Genomic DNA, 20,367 nt, shown 5'->3' on the forward strand with positions numbered 1-20,367 from the left:
GCTGACAGAGGGACAATGAAATTCAAAAGCATGAACTGCCTGTCTGACCATACCACTCAAACTATGGGAGTGTGACCATGCCTTAGAGCTCTTCAGGTACCATTTCACACACACATGACTACAAACAGACATGTACATACCCCCTTCATGCTGCTGTCCCTCCTGCAACTGCCTATGGAGGTCTGGGAACACCACTTCCAGGACCCGGAGCATGTTGGGGGTGAGTTGGCGGCTGCCGCCATGCCGGCGTGGAGCTTCCAGCTTCAGCTGGACTCGGGCGATGCGTCGGCTCCAGCACCGGATGTCCTGCCACCTCTTCTTTATGTTTCGAAGCCTCCTGCGAGGCCCCCCCTCTCTCCGGACAGCCCTGGCGATGTCCACCCAGATTTCACCCTTCTCATAGGCAGATACCTGTCACAAATGTAAAGTTACAGAACATCAGTATACCTGGTGCATGTTCCCAAGACACCCATATGTGCACAAAATACATGAGGACAACTGGGCATCGTATGCCACACACATTTGCATCATTGACCAGGAGTATGTGGCCTGTGTGCAAACACAACTGCTTTGCATGACATAGAAAATCTACAGATGACATGAGGGCTGCAAAACACTCTTTGAGCATGGCACTCACTGAACAATATATGCTATATCTGGGTGCAATGCAGCACGTGACATGCTGTCACACACCACACTACAACAAATAACTCTCTTCTAACAACACTGTGCACCCTGGCACTCACTCACAACAACATTGCATCTATCCACTATTACTACACAGTGGCTATGATGTCACACACACAACAGGTGCACACTCCAAGGTATTGCACACATCACTCACCTGATCCTCTGGTCTCCCATACAGCTTGCTGAAGTTTGGCAGGAGGGCATCCAGCAGGGCCTTGTTCTCACCATCAGTGAATGCAGGTGCCCTCTCCATGTTCAGCAAATCAGGGTCCAGAGGATTCAGAGACAGCAGCTGTGGTTAGCACACCAATGTTGTGCAGGCAAGTGCCCTCCCACAGCCACATGCTGCCTTATATCTGTGCTGCAGAGGGTCTGTGAGTCCAAGGAGTAGTGTGTGATAGGCCACCATAATTTGCATCCTATGTTCCATCCAATCACATCACACCTAAGCCCATGACACACATATGCATGGTTTGAAAATAGAGCCCGAGCTGAACAACAACTATCGCAACATTGTATACTTTTTCCAAACTGATTCTTCCAGGACACCTGTAGGAGTTTCAAAACACTCTGTATCCATGACAACCTGGTTGCATTTTGAACAGTACACTGTTCCCCTAGTTGTTCCCTATGCATTTTTTAAAATTCACACACAAGTACGGTGACATTGCCATTGCCAATGCTACACATTGAATGGTGTAACGATGCGTACACACGCACGTACCATTGTGGTACGCTTAGGTCGCGTAGAGCCGAAATGCGATAGGGAAACGAGGCCGACACATGCACGTACCATTGGGGTACGCTTAGCTCGCGTAGAGCCGAAATGCGATAGGGAAACGAGGCCGACACACGCACGTACCATTGGGGTACGCTTAGCTCGCGTAGAGCCGAAATGCGATAGGAAAACGATGCGTACACACGCACGTACCATTGGGGTACGCTTAGCTCGCGTAGAGCCGAAATGCGATAGGAAAACGATGCGTACACACGCACGTACCATTGGGGTACGCTTAGCTCTGTAGAGCCGAAATGCGATAGGGAAACGAGGCCGACACATGCACGTACCATTGGGGTACGCTTAGGTCGCGTAGAGCCGAAATGCGATAGGGAAACGAGGCCGACACACGCACGTACCATTGGGGTACGCTTAGCTCGCGTAGAGCCGAAATGCGATAGGAAAACGATGCGTACACACGCACGTACCATTGGGGTACGCTTAGCTCCGTAGAGCCGAAATGCGATAGGGAAACGAGGCCGACACATGCACGTACCATTGGGGTACGCTTAGGTCGCGTAGAGCCGAAATGCGATAGGGAAACGAGGCCGACACATGCACGTACCATTGGGGTACGCTTAGCTCGCGTAGAGCCGAAATGCGATAGGAAAACGATGCGTACACACGCACGTACCATTGGGGTACGCTTAGCTCCGTAGAGCCGAAATGCGATAGGAAAACGATGCGTACACACGCACGTACCATTGGGGTACGCTTAGCTCCGTAGAGCCGAAATGCGATAGGAAAACGATGCGTACACGCACGTACCATTGGGGTACATTGCGTCAGACATGGTCAACTGAACGATTGTGAACGATTGTGTATGCTGCGTCCCTGTCCACCTTCATGTCACCATTGGGAGAGTTACACCAGGAAATCACACAGCAGGGATGTAGGCTACACTCATGTCAACGATGTGGATGCATACATCAGCATGGCACACATACATCAGTATGTGCCAGGTGTGGGAGACATTGAAGAAGCTCAGGGATTGTGACCCTGTGCCTCAGTTGATGTGTGAATAGCTTGCACAACATGTCATCAATCATGATGCACATGTGCATCACATGCATTCAACAATTTCACCCCGATTAACGTCAGCAACATGTAGCGAGGCACATGAACACTCGAATGGCCCACAATTCAGTACAGGGAACTGGCACATGATGACAGGAACATGTCCACTGTCACAGAGGTGTCATAGCCGCACAGCATGACCCTGTGTGACCACGTCATGTGTGTGCCATGTGCTACATTGTGCATGCTGTTAGCATATGCCATGAACAGGTCAGTAACGTATTACTCACCTCAGAATATCCCCACATGTAATCCTGGACATGGCAATTTCCGTAATACCGTACACTTGTGTGTTGGTGTGCAAATCCTCTGGCTCTGCAAGTATCCTTGGCGTTGTGTGTGCCCTGATGACGTTATCTGAGTAGTCATATGTGACGTCTTCGTGCACACGTCAGGTCCTCTGTTTGTTTCTCAACACCAACGCAGGTCCGGTCTAAGTTAAAGCTTACACATTTTGTAGCCTAAATCATTGTACTAACACTTCTGAGCATTTACCTTTTATTGTCATACTCAAGACCGTGCCAATAGGGATGTCACTTACAAAGCCTGTGAGGAATGAAAACGCCTCATGTTGGTGAGTGACCCTCACCGTCTGTGTCTCCACGGTTTTCACGTCAGCCACAACAACAAGAGCTGCTCCAATTGCGTGGACCAGACATATGAATCCAATTGTGATATGTCCCACAAGCCACTCAGACTCCAGCAGTTGGCACAGCACCACAATAGCTCATGGTTGGGATGTAGGACGAGTGCATGTGTGTGGGTGTGGAGACATGTGAGCCCCTTAGTAGTACATCATTCCCCAGCCCAAACTCATCAGGTAAACACAAGAAGTCAGAGATGTGTAATTGCATAAACAAATAACCACGATGCAAGTGCAATGCTGCATGGGATTAGGGTGACAGCGACCACACGGCTCCATCAGAATTGCAGCCGTCGTAGCCAGCACCACGACCTACGGTCCCAGCCCTGCATGTGACACAGGAGGAGTAAGTGCACTTCCTCATGTCCATGATGTCCCTCACCCCGCCCACTGACTCAGCGTCAGCTTCTGGCCCACCGTACCCGTCTGGGGGCAGTTGCGCCTCTGTTGATATGCCCCTGACGCCATCACTCGCTGAGTGACGGACGCAGGCGGTGCATAGTCCCAGAACCCCTGTGACAGACATGATCGGAATGTTCATCCAGGTCCCCGCTGGTTCAACTCACAAGTTCACTGCCAGATCTCCCCCAGGTGTCATCCGTGGCGCCATTCTGGGGTGGTGCTGGGCCCGATACCACACACTGTACGGCTCCACTGTGGTAACTGTGTGGCAGAACACCGCTCTTAATGCTGCATGGGAATGTAAACATCAATGAGCTGGCCACACCTCATTACAATTGGCGCTAATGAGTATTGGGAGGGTAATGAAGACCCACTGGCACGTGAGTGTCAGTCCCAAGACCACTGGACAGGTGGACTGGGGGATGCGAGTGTTGTGGACACCTAGGCAGACACTGGTGATGTCTCAACTCAAATGATGTATTTGGATGTTTGGGCAACGTACAGTGTAGTGTTTATGTGGGCGGTTGGAACCATGGGCCTTCATCTCCCTGTTGCTGCGGTGAGGACCAACTTGTCACTCAGGTCCTTCAACTACACTAATGCTACGCTGAGCCTCTGCAGGCCTATCTTGATGAAAGAACTGTATGTATATTGGCAAGCATGTACAGCCACGCAGCATGTTTGTCTGTAGATAGGCACGTTGTCAGACCCCCACTGCCCTACCCGCACTGACCATGTTCCCTGTCCTACCACCCCATCCCAGGAAGCATCTGCATCCAGGCCTCAAAACCACAGAACACATTCCCGTTAGCTACGCTGTAGAGGGTATCCAAGAGGTACAGGCACTACGCTAAGATGTCATCATCCTCCCTGACTCTGGGAGTGATGTTTAGCTACTTGACATCCATCTTTGCCTGCTACCCACACTCTCTGTGGGATATGTATGTGTAAAAGCTGCCAGTGAATGTGTTGTAGGTATGGCCAAAACGTGGCCACGCCCATCTCGGTTGCCAATCTACAACACTGGTTTTGTTCCGGTGTGGCCTGGATAGCCACCACTCACTGGTCAGATCGATGGCACCCAGGGAGGCTAATTAGTCCTAAGCTATGTATGTATTGAAATGTGACACTTTGCTACAGCCTACTGTTCCTTACAGATATTGGTTTACAAAAGGTAAGTAACTAGTCCTTGAAAGTTCTGTGCATCTGATGTAGGAGCATCTATGTAGTGTCCTTGCTGTGATGGCAGGGTGACTAATGAACATACACCATGCCACGTGTGTTAATGACCCGTTCACATGTGTGATGGCATCACAGACCATCAGTGACAAATGTAATTATCATGCTGTATGATGATGGTCATGTAATTGTCACTGAAAGTACACACCGCAACATGACTAAGGCTGAACAGTGCAAATGATGGCACATGTGGTGTGTGTGTGTATTGCAGTCAGCCGTCTGGATGTGCAGACAACCTCCTACTGACATTGACATGACGTGTCTCACTGACATGATACATTGTCATGCTCACTAAGACCTTTCCATCTGATCGTTTGTATGCATGTCACATCCATTCCACACACTACAGGTATTTTCCTTCTACACGGAGGAGTGTGTGGGAGCTGGCATCAGTGTGTATCCCACGCCACACTCCAAATTGTCTACATTATTTGAAGCAGTGTTGCTTGTGCCATGTACATTGTTATACTGTTAGTCAGACAGTTGTAGACATTTCCTTAAAATTGTGTTTTGCAGGGCACCCCCTCTGGAAAGGCCGTTGCCTGACTTGGAAGCCATGAGGGAGCGCAACTGCATCCGTCGATATAGGTTTGGTAGACAGTTGATCAAGGACCTGACGGGCAGGCTTGAGGCTCACCTACAACCACGCCACAGGTATCCTACTGCACTGACACCCAAGGCAAAGGTGATGGCAGCCCTCCATTTCTTTGCCACAGGTACCTTCCAATTTACCATAGCTGATGTGGGAGGGATGTCTCAGACCATGTTTAGCCGGGTATTGGGTGATGTTTTGGGAGCAATGTTGCTCCACCTTGATGAATTCATTACATTCCCTACTCCAGAAGAGTTGACAGATGTCAAGGGGGAATTCTATGCCCTGGGCCGCATGCCACATGTTATTGGTGCAATTGATGGTACACATGTTACTCTTGTCCCACCACAGGCTCAGGAGCAAGCGTATCGCAACAGGAAACACTACCACTCGATAAATGCCCTGGTGGTGTGTCTTGCCAACATGATTATCTCACATGTTTGTGCACGTTATCCAGGATCGTGCCACGATGCTTTCATCATGAGGCGTAGCAGGGTACCACAGATGATGCTGCAGCTGCACAACCACCGGGCATGTCTAGTTGGTGAGTATACACTGTGAGCTCTGTATGTCAGTATGTCACAACTTCATGATCTGCATCATATGATTCACTCTTGTACATGATGTCAAATTGCAGGAGACGCTGGATATCCAAACATGCCGTGGCTAATGACTCCGCTACGCAACCCCAGGACAGCTGCAGACCAGCGTTACAACAATGCTCATGTGAAGACCAGGCAGGTGATCGAACGGATCTTTGGACTCCTGAAGAGCCGGTTCAGGTGCCTGGACAAGACAGGCGGAGCCCTCCAATACAGCCCACGCAAGGTGTGTGACATCTTCACCGTGTGCTGCATGCTACACAACATGGCAGTGGAGAAGGCTGTGCCACTCTACCTGGATCCTGATGAGCTGGAAAATCCGCCCGTTGAGGATGAAGGCCTTGGCCAGGATGCCAGTGACGAGGAGGGTGAAGATGATATCCGCGGTCACCTCATCCGCAACTTCTTTTCATGATGGTGAGTCATTTCATCTTTTATGTAAAAGATGGACTGTAGAGTTGCATGGGTAGCATGCTGTGTATGCAACAGACTGTAAGCAAGATCACGTGGATGTGTGTTGTGCTGTGTCACATGTTCAGTTGTAATGCTACACACATACATGCTATGTGTGCACTTGGAATGTACAGGTGTCATACTACATCTGGCTATTCAACAGACATTGACAAAATTACATTATACAGAACTTGACCCCTTGTGTGCCACTCTCATCCACAGCTCGCCCTGCCTGTTGTCCGTTGGGGTACATCGTGGTCATCCTGCTACTGCTCATTATGATTGCAACGTCAGCCACATCAACGGAGCATGCTTGGACATGTTGAGAAGTCAATTTGGGTAAGGACTCATATGAGGCTGTTTACCGTTGGTATGTGTAGAAACGTGTGGTACATGTTCATGTGCATGTAGTGTCACCTTGCATACATGCTACTCCATTATGTACCTTATGACATGTATGGCCACTCCCATGACAGGATAGTCACCCCTTCTGTCATCTGTTGTACCTTGATACTCTGGTGAATGCATCAATGTGTGTAGACATTGCCACAGCAACATTGCACATACCATGGCATGACATTGTGTCAGAGGTCACAACCACAGACTCTGTGGGGGATTGCAGCCTCACTGTGTGCATTAGAATGTGACTGGATCCACACCTCCAGCTTGTGGGGCAGTCCAGTGTGATTACCTTGAAACCATGTGGTGTCGGTGTTGCCCAGTGTATGTTCCACATCTTAAGACAACTGTCCTGTGAATCAGTTAACATGGATGCATTGCCCCTTGCAGCAGTATATCATGTCACTGTCATGTCGTTACCTCAGTGCCGGTTGAGAATACTGCTACGCCAGCCTTCACAGTGAGTAACAGTGATGTTTAGATGCACATGATGCCATGTATGTTTAGCATGACTAAGTAAAAAGTGTGAAAGATGCATATGTGAATTTTTGTGTTGCACCAGTGGAGTGCGGTCATTCACATGAATCTCTGGTCGCCGGCACCATTACTGTGCTATGGTAGGGTCTGATTATGTAGCTTGGATGGACATCACTTGCACTTAATATATATTGTACATGCATTTAATGTTTAGCATTGTGATGCATACTTGACACACCAAAAGACTGGCTACAGAGTGCCTTCATTGCATGTCGATCATTAGCTTCCTCATCATATGTGATACTAACAGCTGTAGTGGATTTGCTCAAGTTAGCCTACATGGCCCTTATGGCTATCCAATATCAGATACAGACTTTACAGTTAGCGGTAGTTGGATTTCCATATGTTTCCATTTGTTACTGAGGTCCACCTCATCTGTGCCTGGGAATGTGTTTATACTACATAGATATTTTTGCATGGGTGCTCACTTGTGAGCGTTACACATGACTCTAATGGATGACAGACTGTCCCAGTTTTTATGTGTCTGTGTCACAGCATCGTATCTCATGTGATGGCATGTGATCCTGTACTCCTGAGGCACAGCCGGGAGCTTTGTTTGTGTAAATACTGTTTTTTTAAACTTTTTGTGTAATTGATTTAAGAATTTGCGCACTTCTCCCTCACCTGTTAGTCTGTTCTGGGCACTTATTCCTACTTTACAACACCCGTGCAGCCGATCTCAACGCTGCCACGGGACAGGGAACCGCCATTATCGCCATCCGCGAGCGAGCCTGCCGCCAGGTCACGCCCACTTGCCAGGCCACGCCCCTCTAATTAGGCCACGCCCATACCGACTACTTAAAGAGCTGACGCCCAGCTCTCTGTTGATCCTGTACTCCTGAGGCACAGCCGGGAGCTTTGTTTGCGTAAATACTGTTTTTTAAACTTTGTGTGTAATTGATTTAAGAATTTGCGCACTTCTCCCTCACCTGTTAGTCTGTTCTGGGCACTTATTCCTACTTTACAACACCCGTGCAGCCGATCTCAACGCTGCCACGGGACAGGGAACCGCCATTATCGCCATCAGCGAGCGAGCCTGCCGCCAGGCCACGCCCACTTGCCAGGCCACGCCCCTCTAATTAGGCCACGCCCATACCGACTACTTAAAGAGCTGACGCCCAGCTCTCTGTTGATCCTGTACTCCTGAGGCACAGCCGGGAGCTTTGTTTGTGTAAATACTGTTTTTTAAACTTTGTGTGTAATTGATTTAAGAATTTGCGCACTTCTCCCTCACCTGTTAGTCTGTTCTGGGCACTTATTCCTACTTTACAACACCCGTGCAGCCGATCTCAACGCTGCCACGGGACAGGGAACCGCCATTATCACCATCAGCGAGCGAGCCTGCCGCCAGGCCACGCCCACTTGCCAGGCCACGCCCCAGCGGGCGCAGCGGGCGCGCCGTCAGCGCGCCGAAGGCGCGCCAAAGGCAAGCCCGTCCGGGCCCGAGCGGTCCCAGGCCCAGCCACTATGCCCCTGTCCCTCATGACACAGCCAGCATATACACGTGATATGCTCATGGCCTTGAACCCCCTTAAACATCCTTTCTGTAGTTACACCCACTTGGGCGATAACCCTTTCATGGGTTGCAGTCTCTGCAATCCGTCATGCACTGAAACTGAACGTGGCGGCCTACAGCTGGGCCTACTTAATTGCAGGTCGCTTGTCAAACATGCCCATGAAATAAATCTCTTGATCTCGGACCATGCCATGGATATTCTGTTTCTCACCGAAACATGGCTTACCCCCAACAACGGCCACGACATGGTCAACGCACTCCCTCCGGGCTACCAAATCCGCTTTCTGAACAGACCATGCGGCAGAGGAGGGGGTCTAGCCATAATACTTAAAGATTCCCTCACTTGCAGAATCTCGGATGGCAACATCAAAGACTGCGAAAGCTGTCACTTTAATATCCAAATTTCACCTGAAATTTCCTTGTCAGGACTGCTTGTATACCGCCCCCCCGGACAAATCGCCGAGTTCTCGAGCAAGCTTATTGACCATATTACCCTTGAGGCCATGACCTCCTCTAACTACCTCTTATTAGGGGATCTAAACCTTCACTTCCTGGACCCTGCCGACACGCCTGCAGCTGAACTACTGCTGGATATTTCCTCCATTGGTCTCTGCTTAAAGAACCCATATGCTACCCACGACAAAGGACAGTTGTTAGATCCAATTTTTACAAACATTCCAGGCCTCAAGACAAGCGCGCACCTTCCCCTCCCCTGGACGGACCACTTCCTGGTCCCGTTCGAATGGCACATCAATATCCCTCCACCCCAACTGCCCAAAACCAGAACACTCACTAGGCGTTGGCACAAGCTGGTCCCTGAAGAATGGGCAGCCAGACTCAGGGAAAATACCCCCATCCCCACTCAAAACCCCATTACGGCTGACACTGAATTCAATACATGGCTCACCCAATCTTTGGATGGCCTCGTACCGAGATCCAGCTCCCTTAAACGCACTAAAAGAGTGAACCCCTCTCCCTGGTACACTCATGAATTGAATCTCCTTCGCAGGGAGTGCAAGAGAAATGAACGCGCATGGAGGAAAGACATGACAGCAGACAAGAAAGTCAGGTTTCGGGCCTCCATAAAAACTTACAAACTTGCGCTCCATAAAATCAAAAGTACATTCTACGAAGATAGAATTAAAAACTCATCCTGTTCTGCCCAGGAAACCTTCGCTATTCTTAAAGAACTCCTGCATCCCCCAGACCCCCCTGTGAAACCTTTGGACCCAACAGCCGCGGAAAATAAATGCACGAAACTGGCTACCTTTTTCGACGATAAAATTAAAAAAATCCTCGCATCCCTTCCACCCTGTGATGCTGGCTGCATAGAAGGGGACCCCCCCCACCATTCCTCCGGCTACAGCCATCCCACTGACGTCCCCATACCTCTTCTTGACACCTTTGGCCCAGTATCCACGGAAGAGGTAGCCGTGACGCTGGCCACAATTAAGAGTGGCTCTCCCAGTGATCCGGTGCCGCTACGCTTCCTGAAAAAGGTAGCCCCCACCATCATTCCTCCTCTCACGTCTCTCATCAATGCTTCCCTTACACAGGGAGTAGTCCCTCCCAGCTGGAAAGCAGCGGTGGTCAAGGGTCTTTTGAAGAAATCCTCACTGGACCCCCAGGACCTAGCTAACTACAGGCCAATCTCCCTCCTCCCAGGAAACAGCAAAATTACGGAGAAGCTAGTGAATAAAAAATTATCTTTTTTCCTAGAAAGAAACAACCTCCTAAAAAACTCTCAGACTGGCTTCCGCCCAGGCCAGGGCACTGACACCGCCCTCCTGGCGGCAGTGGAAGAGGCCAGAAGCATTTTGGATGCAGGAGGATCAGTGGCAGTGATCCTCCTGGACCTCAGTGCGGCCTTCGACACTGTCAATCACCAGGTTTTAATCCAGCATCTGAGAGACATCGGAGTGAGGGATATGGCCCTGAAGTGGCTCTCGTCATTCCTAAATGACCGCTCCTTCCGAGTCTGGGAGAACGACAGCCACTCCCCCGCGATCCCCCTCCGCTGTGGAGTTCCGCAGGGCTCATCTCTTAGCCCGACGTTATTTAACGTTTATATGTCTCCACTGGAGGATCTGGTCACCCCGTTTGGTGTGTCAATTGTTAATTACGCAGACGACACCCAGCTGGTAGTGACCCTTTCACACCCCCATCAAGATCCCTCCGACCTCCACAGCTGTCTTACCGAAATCCACAGCTGGATGAACACCTCAGCCCTAAAACTCAACGGGTCCAAGACCGAACTCCTGCTACTTGGACAAAAAGGGCCCTCCTTGCCGCCTAACATCTGGCCCGACTGCTTGGGTGACCCCCCTGCCCCTAAGGAGGAGGTTAAGAGCCTAGGCGTTTGGCTCGAGAAAGATCTGAGCTTCAGAACGCAGGCCAAAAAGACGGCAGGAATATGCTTTGGACTTCTCAGGGCCTGCAGGAAGGTCCTCCCTCTGCTTCCGGTCACCTCACGTAAACTTTTGATCCAAGGTCTTATCCTAGCGAGGTTGGATTACAGCAACGCAATCTACATGGGCGCCCCGGAAGCTACTTTCAACACTCTGCAGAAAATCCAAAACGCTGCGGCCCGACTACTCACTCACACCCCGGCCAGATCCTCAGCAAAGCCAGCCTTGAAGCTGCTTCACTGGCTCCCAGTCAGAGAGAGGGTTGTCTTCAAGGCCCTCTGTCTGGCCCATAAACTACTTCACCACAAAGGTCCACCCATTCTCAACAAATTCATCACTCCCTACAAAGCCACCAGGGCACTTCGGTCAAACCAAGAGAACCTCATTGTTGTTCACAGAGTAAAAAAAGCACGGTCGGGAGGCCGCCGCTTCTCGGTAGACACTGCCAAACGATGGAATAGCCTCCCCCGGAGACTAAGGACCGAACCGAACCTCCTGCAGTTCAGGAAGGCTCTGAAAACTTTTCTCTTCCCTTGATTTTCCTCCCCTTCCGTGATGTCCCCTCCTGACCACAGGTTCTAGCGCCGGGATGCTCCAGGGTTACTGCGCGCTTTACAAAAACCTTAAAAAAATAAATAAATGATTAATCATCATTATTTTTCACCAGACAGTACACTTCACAGGTGTGACTGGTACAGTGTAGCTAATGAGGTTTTTGAAGTGTCTGTGACATGAGAATGTTGTCCTAATGCTTAGTTGCCTCTGTTTCAGGTCTCCCTCCCAGCAGTTCCCATCCTCTCCTTCCCTCGCCTGATCACCCTTTTGTGTCTGTTGTTTGTACTCAGACCAATGGGCTATTTGGAGGTGGAACCCTTAGAGCATCACACCACTCTGATGAAGAAAGGTACGGCCAGTCGTTAACAGCCTTGTAGGTATTCGTAAAGCGGCATTACAGGTGACATCATGATTATTGTAAATTGGACGTATTGACAATGCACATGTATGTTTGTGAAAGCTCCATGGGCTCACAATGTAAATTATCATGTTGTGCATGACGTGTGACTCCTAGAGAATATAGTGCCTGCTTGGGGCTCAACACACATGTCCGTCTAATGTGCACATATACTATTTTGAACGTAGTTACCTCATGCTTGTTAGGTGTGTAACTGTATATTGACCACATGCATGGGGTGGGTGAAGGCTAGAATACTATGTTGTGTGTGAGGTAGATGTCTTTGTTGGTGCAGTTTGGATTTGAACACACTAGCTCTTGTATACACCTGCTGACGCTGTGTGTCTTGTGCCCCACTTGACCGTAAGGGCCCTGATCCAGTGACTGTGATGTGTGGTGATTACTGTGCCATTTTGTTGTCAGTGATCCTGACTGAGGCAGACACTCCTGCCTTCACATCCACATGTAACTTTGTGCATTGCGGTTGCCCTTGTGTTATGTGTTTGTTTAGCAATTAGTCACACCCCTCCTGCCGTCATGTCTTCACTCATTGCTGCAGCTGCATACACAGCCAACATGCAGCGCACACTATCCAGGAACACAGACACCTACAGAATGACCCTCCTTCCATCCATTAATAGAGCATGCTCCTGCCACCCTACACACAGACAACACCAGACATTCACCCTCGTGCTATAAAAATGCTTTGTACTCAGCCATAGCTGCTGCTATGCGTGTGTGTGGAACACATACTGGCACGACTATGCAGATTCACATGACATTGGGTCTACATACCACCGGGTCATGTGCCGTGTCCAACACACACACATACCTTACATAGGCACAATATTGTACAGTGTCAGCTTGTCAACACCACTAGATCAGAAAACTGTTAGCTTACAGTCACGTGCCGGAACACAACATGCTCACACCACTTCAACATTGCTGTCACAGTCAGTCAAGTTGGCACATGGGACACACACCATGACCCTGTCTCTTGGGTGTGGTGTGATTTGGCCGTTCAGGGGTAGGTATTTGTCTGATGTGTGTCGTTGTTCTGTATGCGTTGCTCCCATTACAGTAGTATAGTACTTGTAGCTCCATAGGGGTAGGTCACCTAATCAGGTGTGCTTGTCTAGAGTGCTCCAGCCCATTGGCCACAGTCTGTCCTGCCACCGTTATCCAGTGCGGCATTAATCACATACACAGTAATGCATCATGCTGATGGTAGCTCACATACCTGAGGACACAGTTGTAGGTACTCCCTACATGGACTACTACTTTTGTGACAGTGACATGTACTCCTCAAAGTGATTTTCCTGGGCCTGCCTGTGCTAGCAGTATTGGGATTCAATCCCCCCTCCAGCATTGACTGTCCCACACAGGTGTGTCTTACCATCCATGTATGTAGTTTGTTGAAATTTCTGACCAATGTGTGTCCTCACTCAGATTCTGATCCAAGTGTGTGGATGACTGCTGTTTGTTGTATACCTTGCATTTTTGACATTTGCAGACACATATACATGTATGCTGTTTCAAAGATTACTCACCAAATGCGTATGATGTTTACATTATTTATTGGGTGATCTTGTGCATGAAACGTGAATAGGTGCTGTACAGAAAGGGGGGGAATCCAAAATTCACACCTGGAGATGAGATGCCTTACAGTTTCAGTCAACAGAGTCCAGCCCACAGTGCCTGACATCATTGGGCAGACTGGGACCAGCAAGTCCATGTGGGAGAGTCTCATAGGGGATGCTGTTGCACCCAGGGGCTATATGCCAGGTCCAGTGTCCTGGGAGAAGTCCATGTGCCACAGGCCCTCAACGTCTTCGCCGTGGACGACCCACCTTCCTTGGGGGACCCTCATGTGCAGGCATGGACGGTGCATGGGACGCTACGTCAGAGGGTTCCTCCTCCTCCTCCCTCTCCTCCCTCCCTGTGGCTGGTGTTGCACTTTGCCGTGATGTTGCTGGCCTTGTGACACAGGGAGGGGGCTGCAGGTTGCCAGCCATCTGACGTAGCACATGGACAATGTCCCTATGCACCATCAAGAGCTGAGCCTGGTGTGCCTCCACCCGTCCATAATGCAGGTCTTGCCTGGCTATTTGCTCTGCCTGCTGTTCTCTGAGCTGGTTGAGGGTCTCCGCAAGCTGGCTTACCTCACTTGTGTCCCGCCGGTATGCCTCAAGGATGTTAGTGAGTTCAGCCATACCGGTCCCTGCAGCTGACTGGCCAGATTCTCGCCTCCGCCTTGCGCCACTCCCACCACCCTGACCCACATGAGCACGGCCTGCGCTTGTGGGCACATCCGATCGACGGGCCCCCCGAGTGCTGGGAGGGTGGAGGTTGTCACCAACCTCAGGGGCGCCCGACAAAGGGTGTCCCTCATTTTCAGACTGGCTCTCTTGTGAATCATGGGCAGGGCTCTGACCTGTCTGCTGGGATGTGGTGGGAATAGGTCCGGTGGTTGGCAGAGATGTAGCTGGTACAGTTGCTGCAGGGGTTTGGGATCCAGAGGAGCCAGGTTGGTTGGGGTCATCCACAGTGCGTTGAGGGACGGCGCTGCCGGTGGGGTCTGGGTCCTGCTGAGCCTGGGACTGGGATCCTTGGCCCCCCTGTCTGGGGGGGAGATCCGCACGTTGCCCTGTGTGTGGGAGAGACAGACACAGTTAAGGCAATATCAAGTGACATGTGGTTTGGTTATCTATTATCAGCATCACTGTTCCACAAGCTATACATTGTTGACATTGTACAGTTGTGTATTTAGTGGTAGAAAAAACAATTGTACAATGGGGTATTTACATTCTTCCAATCTCTTGACAATGACTGGCACAGCCATTGCTGTGTCTTGTGTTGCCGGCACCACACGTGTAAAGCATTTGTAAGTTACACGCAACATCCTGGATACGGTGAAAATTCTTATGTGTGCGTCAAGCATGCACAGACTTTAGATGCAGCATGTTGATGTAAGAGACAGAGCATCATTATTTAGCATGTCAGCTACTACTATGGATGTCTTTTGCTGTTCCATGCTGTCCAAACAATGCCAACACCGCTGGACCTGTACACCCACTTCTAGATCATGGCTTTAGAACTTGGCACTTCTCTAAGACGCATCACATTGTCAATACCCATGTCCATGTTGGTAATATGTACATCCACAAAGGAAATGAGATGGGGCACGTGCTTTTTTGGAGGGGCACAATGGACTGGAGCTTCTGTTATGTGCATGTATGAGTTGTATGCATATTCATATGAGTACGTGTTTTGTTGTGGTACATGGCAATTGGGACAGTGTTGCAATACAACGCCTGTCCCCCGGGGATGGGTTTCTGTAAGGGGTGTGTACAACAGGCCATGCTATTACTTTGTTTGTGAATTGCGAGCGTCCATTGTTCATGATTTGGCTGTCCCCTCATGTGGCATGCTGCCATAATGGTGGATTTGTGTTGGTGCACAGGATGTGTGACCTTGTCCTGGTGTTTGTGTTTGCAATGAGCACAGGAGGGACTTGTGCTGCCTACACCTGTGCCCATTGTGTACGACAGAGCTTTCTGAGATGTGTGTCCTGACACAGTACAGTGTTGACAGCAAATGGTGGGTGTCTTACAGGCACATAGCAGATGTTTGCTGGTACTTGTGAGACATCCCTTGACATTCTGCTCTATGGAGTTTGTGAGGCCTGTGCAGTGCTTGTGTGCAACTGTGTGTGTGCCCCAGGGATGTGCGTTGAGGTGACAGAGGGACGTACACTGACTGATGGAGACAGAGGGAGAGGGCAACCGAGGGAGAGGGCGACAGAGACAGAGGGAGACAGAGACAGAGGCCGACAGAGACAGAGGGAGAGGGAGCCCGAGGGAGAGGGCGAGACAGGGATGGAGACAGGTAGATTGTGCTTGGTCTCTTGCTACACTGCCTTACTTTGTCACAAAATGATGCCTCTCTGTAAGGTGTGTCAGCAAATAATAAATATTTAGAAGCTGTGGTGTAGTATCTTGTGTGATATTTACCTATCCCTGTGCATTGGTCATTATGCTTGTTTGTGTCCCTGGGACATATGGCATGAGAGCAGCCTCTTACCCTACACATTGCACCCTATGTGCCTCCCCCTTGCAACTACCACCATTTGGTAGTGTACTGCTTGGACTCATGGCCACCCACCCCATGCTGCTGGGCACTGTTGTTTGTCTACCCATGTAACTAGTATTTTTTGTACACTCACCAGACTCAATGGCTCCTTCTATTCCATGTACTCCCACCGCTGGCAGTAGGACCATGACCTTCTCCTCCCAGGGCTGGTATACAGGAGGTCTGCGGGGACCACCGCCTCCAGTGTGGTTTGCATTGGCGTAATCCTGTGCCATCTTCTTCTTCACCATCCTCCGCAGATCGTACCACCTGGCCTGGCATTCATCCCTGGAGCGCCTGATGGGTGCAACAGCATTGACCCGGTCTACAATCCTCTCCCACAGGCGTGTTCTTTCTGCCAGGCTGGTCTGTCTGACCAATGCGCCAAACAGCTGCGGCTCGACTCTGATGACTTCATCAGTAAGTATCTCCATCTCCGGGTTAGTGAATTTTGGATTCTTGTGTGCGGTCATGGTGTGTAGTGTATGTGATTGAGGGGTTGATGGTGTGTATGAATGAGGGTGTTTGGGTCAGAATGTGAAGGGGTGGTGTGGGTGTAGGTGAGATAGGGTGTATGTGTGAAGGTATGTGTCTGCAATAGTTTGTGTGCTCTAAGTTTCCTCGCAAGAATGGGTATGTTGCAAAGGATGATGGGTTGTATGTGTGGTCCCTTTTATTGGTCAAATGGTGGGTGTGGCTTAATTTGAATTGTTGGGGTGGGTGTTATATGGGGTGGGTGTTGGTGTTGTCCTCTGTTTGGCTGCTTGGCTGTGACCAGGACATTGATTGTCAAAGGTGTGTACACAGGAGACATGTTCAGTGTGGTAGTGCGACTCGTTAGCAAGGTCCTTGTGGTCGTTTAGGTGTTGGCGTTATGTGTGCGTGCGGTACTTGTGCGTGCGTTTGAGTAGGACGGGCCGTTGACGGGTGGGGGTGTTCGCGTAGGCTTGGCCGAGGGGTGTGCGTGTCGTACTTGTGCGTGCGAGTGTGTGGTACGGGCCGTTGGCGGGTGGGGGTGTTCGCGTAGGCTTGTTGGGGGGGTGTGCGTGTCATACTTGTGCGTGCGAGTGAGTGGTACGGGCCGTTGGCGGGTGGGGGTGTTCGCGTAGGCTTGTTGGGGGGGTGTGCGTGTCGTACTTGTGCGTGCGAGTGAGTGGTACGAGCCGTTGGTGGGTGGGGGTGTTCGCGTAGGCTTGTTGGGGGGGTGTGCGTGTCGTACTTGTGCGTGCGAGTGAGTGGTACGGGCCGTTGGCGGGTGGGGGTGTTCGCGTAGGCTTGTTGGGGGGGTGTGCGTGTCGTACTTGTGCGTGCAAGTGAGTGGTACGAGCCGTTGGCGGTTGGGGGTGTTCGCGTAGGCTTGTTGGGGGGGTGTGCGTGTAGTACTTGTGCGTGCGAGTGAGTGGTACGGGCCGTTGGCGGGTGGGGGGGGTTCGCGTAGGCTTGTTGGGGGTGTGTGCGTGTCGTACTTGTGCGTGCGAGTATGTGGTATGGGCCGTTGGCGGGTGGGGGGGTTCGCGTAGGCTTGGCCGAGGGGTGTGCGTGTCGTACTTGTGCGTGCGAGTGTGTGGTACGGGCCGTTGGCGGGTGGGGGTGTTCGCATAGGGGGGTGTGCGTGTCGTACTTGTGCGTGCGAGTGAGTGGTACGAGCCGTTGGCGGGTGGGGGTGTTCGCGTAGGCTTGTTGGGGGGGTGTGCGTGTCGTACTTGTGCGTGCGAGTGAGTGGTACGGGCCGTTGGCGGGTGGGGGTGTTCGCGTAGGCTTGTTGGGAGGGTGTGCGTGTCGTACTTGTGCGTGCGAGTGAGTGGTACGGGCCGTTGGTGGGTGGGGGGGGGTTCGCATAGGCTTGGCCGAGGGGTGTGCGTGTCGTACTTGTGCGTGCGAGTGTGTGGTACGGGCCGTTGGCGGGTGGGGTTGTTCGCGTAGGGGGGTGTGCATGTCATACTTGTGCGTGCGAGTGAGTGGTACGAGCCGTTGGCGGCTGGGGGTGTTCGCGTAGGCTTGTTGGGGGGGTGTGCGTGTCGTACTTGTGCGTGCGAGTGAGTGGTACGGGCCGTTGGTGGGTGGGGGGGGTTCGCGTAGGCTTGGCCGAGGGGTGTGCGTGTCGTACTTGTGCGTGCGAGTGTGTGGTACGGGCCGTTGGTGGGTGGGGGTGTTCGCGTAGGGGGGTGTGCGTGTCGTACTTGTGCGTGCGAGTGAGTGGTACGAGCCGTTGGCGGGTGGGGGTGTTCGCGTAGGCTTGTTGGGGGGGTATGCGTGTCGTACTTGTGCGTGCGAGTGAGTGGTACGGGCCGTTGGCGGGTGGGGGTGTTCGCGTAGGCGTGGCCGAGGGGTGTGCGTGTAGTATGTATTGGTGGAGCTTGCAGTGAGGCGAATGTCCCGTACGAATCAATGTTTTAGCGTGAATACTTTGGCCCGTACGTATGTCGCTCAGGCATTTCGTTCCGAATCGGAATAGTGAGTTTGTACGGACTGATCACGATTCGTACGGTGGTCTGCACGAGGCTTATTCGTACGGGTAAACGAATGTCATTCGTACGGGTCGCAGCAAATCGTACGGAAATCGACGGAAACGGATCGGAATTCGCTGGTCGGACGGTAGTTTCCCATTCGTACGGAATCGGCTACGAATACGATTCGTACGCCGGATTATTTTACCGGATCGGAATCGACCCCTATGAGTGTGGGGAATTCGCGATCGGTATTTTCAAGCGCCATCTTGAAAGCCTGTGGTTCAGCTCGCTGAGCTGTACAATCTCCTAGAGATTGAGTTTTTGTGACCATAGGTCAGAATTTACCATCGCGCCAGCGACCTTTAACAATCGGGTTTTCCCTGTGCGAGGGCTCTCTCTTTTGCTACTGCAGTTTGAACCGCTGTCAGAATTTTTTCTGTTGAAGTGAACTTCATTTCAGCTTGCATATACAAGTGTGATTTATAAGCTATTGGTACCTTTTCACCTTCATTAAAGGTTAGGTATGTGAATCTGCATCTCCCTGGGATGATTCGTATTACAAGGTTGCATATGTTTAAGCGTGTCTGTAAATGTGTTGTTGCTAACATGTCTGTTTGCACTGAATGCAACATTTCTGTGTGTTGTTGAGTCCAATTAGTAGGTTTGAAATCAGGTTTGAATAATTCGTAGAGAGGTTTAACTCTTTCTGCGTAATATAGAATGTAAGTTCTTCCAAAGTTCAGGAAACCTAGAATTGATTGTAAGTTTTTCAGCGTTTTTGGAGGTTGGAGCAGCACACACTTTTCTAAAAAGTTCGCTGCCAGGCTTTTGCCTTCACTTGAAAGTCCGTATCCTAAGAATAGAACGTTGAGGTGGGCAATTCTTGATTTCTTAAAATTGAATTTGTACCCTTCAGATGCGAAGCCAAGTATTATGGTGTTCACTCTGTTCAAGTGCCTGTCCAAATCATCGTCTGTAAGATAGATGTCATCGACATAAGATAATGTTTCATCATCATACGTTTGTAGTAACTCTATTCTTGAATCCCTGGGGGAGACGACAGAAGTGACGTTGTGTCCCCATGGGATCACTGACATAATATCGATAACATATATATCGATGTAGCAAAATATCGAGCAAAAAATATAGAATACAAAAATATCGAACTCCTATCTCCAAACAGGTAGATACAAAAATATTGAATCAAAAATATCGTTGTAAAAAATATAGATAGTCAAAATATCGTATTTTTTAAATATCTTAAAAGTAATTGAATAATAATACAATATTAAATATAAATAACTTAAACATACTTAAAATACTTAAATAAACATACAATTTAATTTTTAAATACATACATATATATAAACAGAATGTTAATAAAAAATATACAATATTTTTACCGTAGGTTAGCGGGACAGTAAAATCTACTATTACCATTCCACTGAGTGCAACAGTAGAGAAAGCGTTAGATAGCTTAGGGGTAAAAATTACTATT

The sequence above is a fragment of the Lissotriton helveticus genome, chromosome 8, assembly GCF_964261635.1.
Source record: "Lissotriton helveticus chromosome 8, aLisHel1.1, whole genome shotgun sequence".
In the NCBI taxonomy this organism is placed as follows: Eukaryota; Metazoa; Chordata; class Amphibia; order Caudata; family Salamandridae; genus Lissotriton; species Lissotriton helveticus.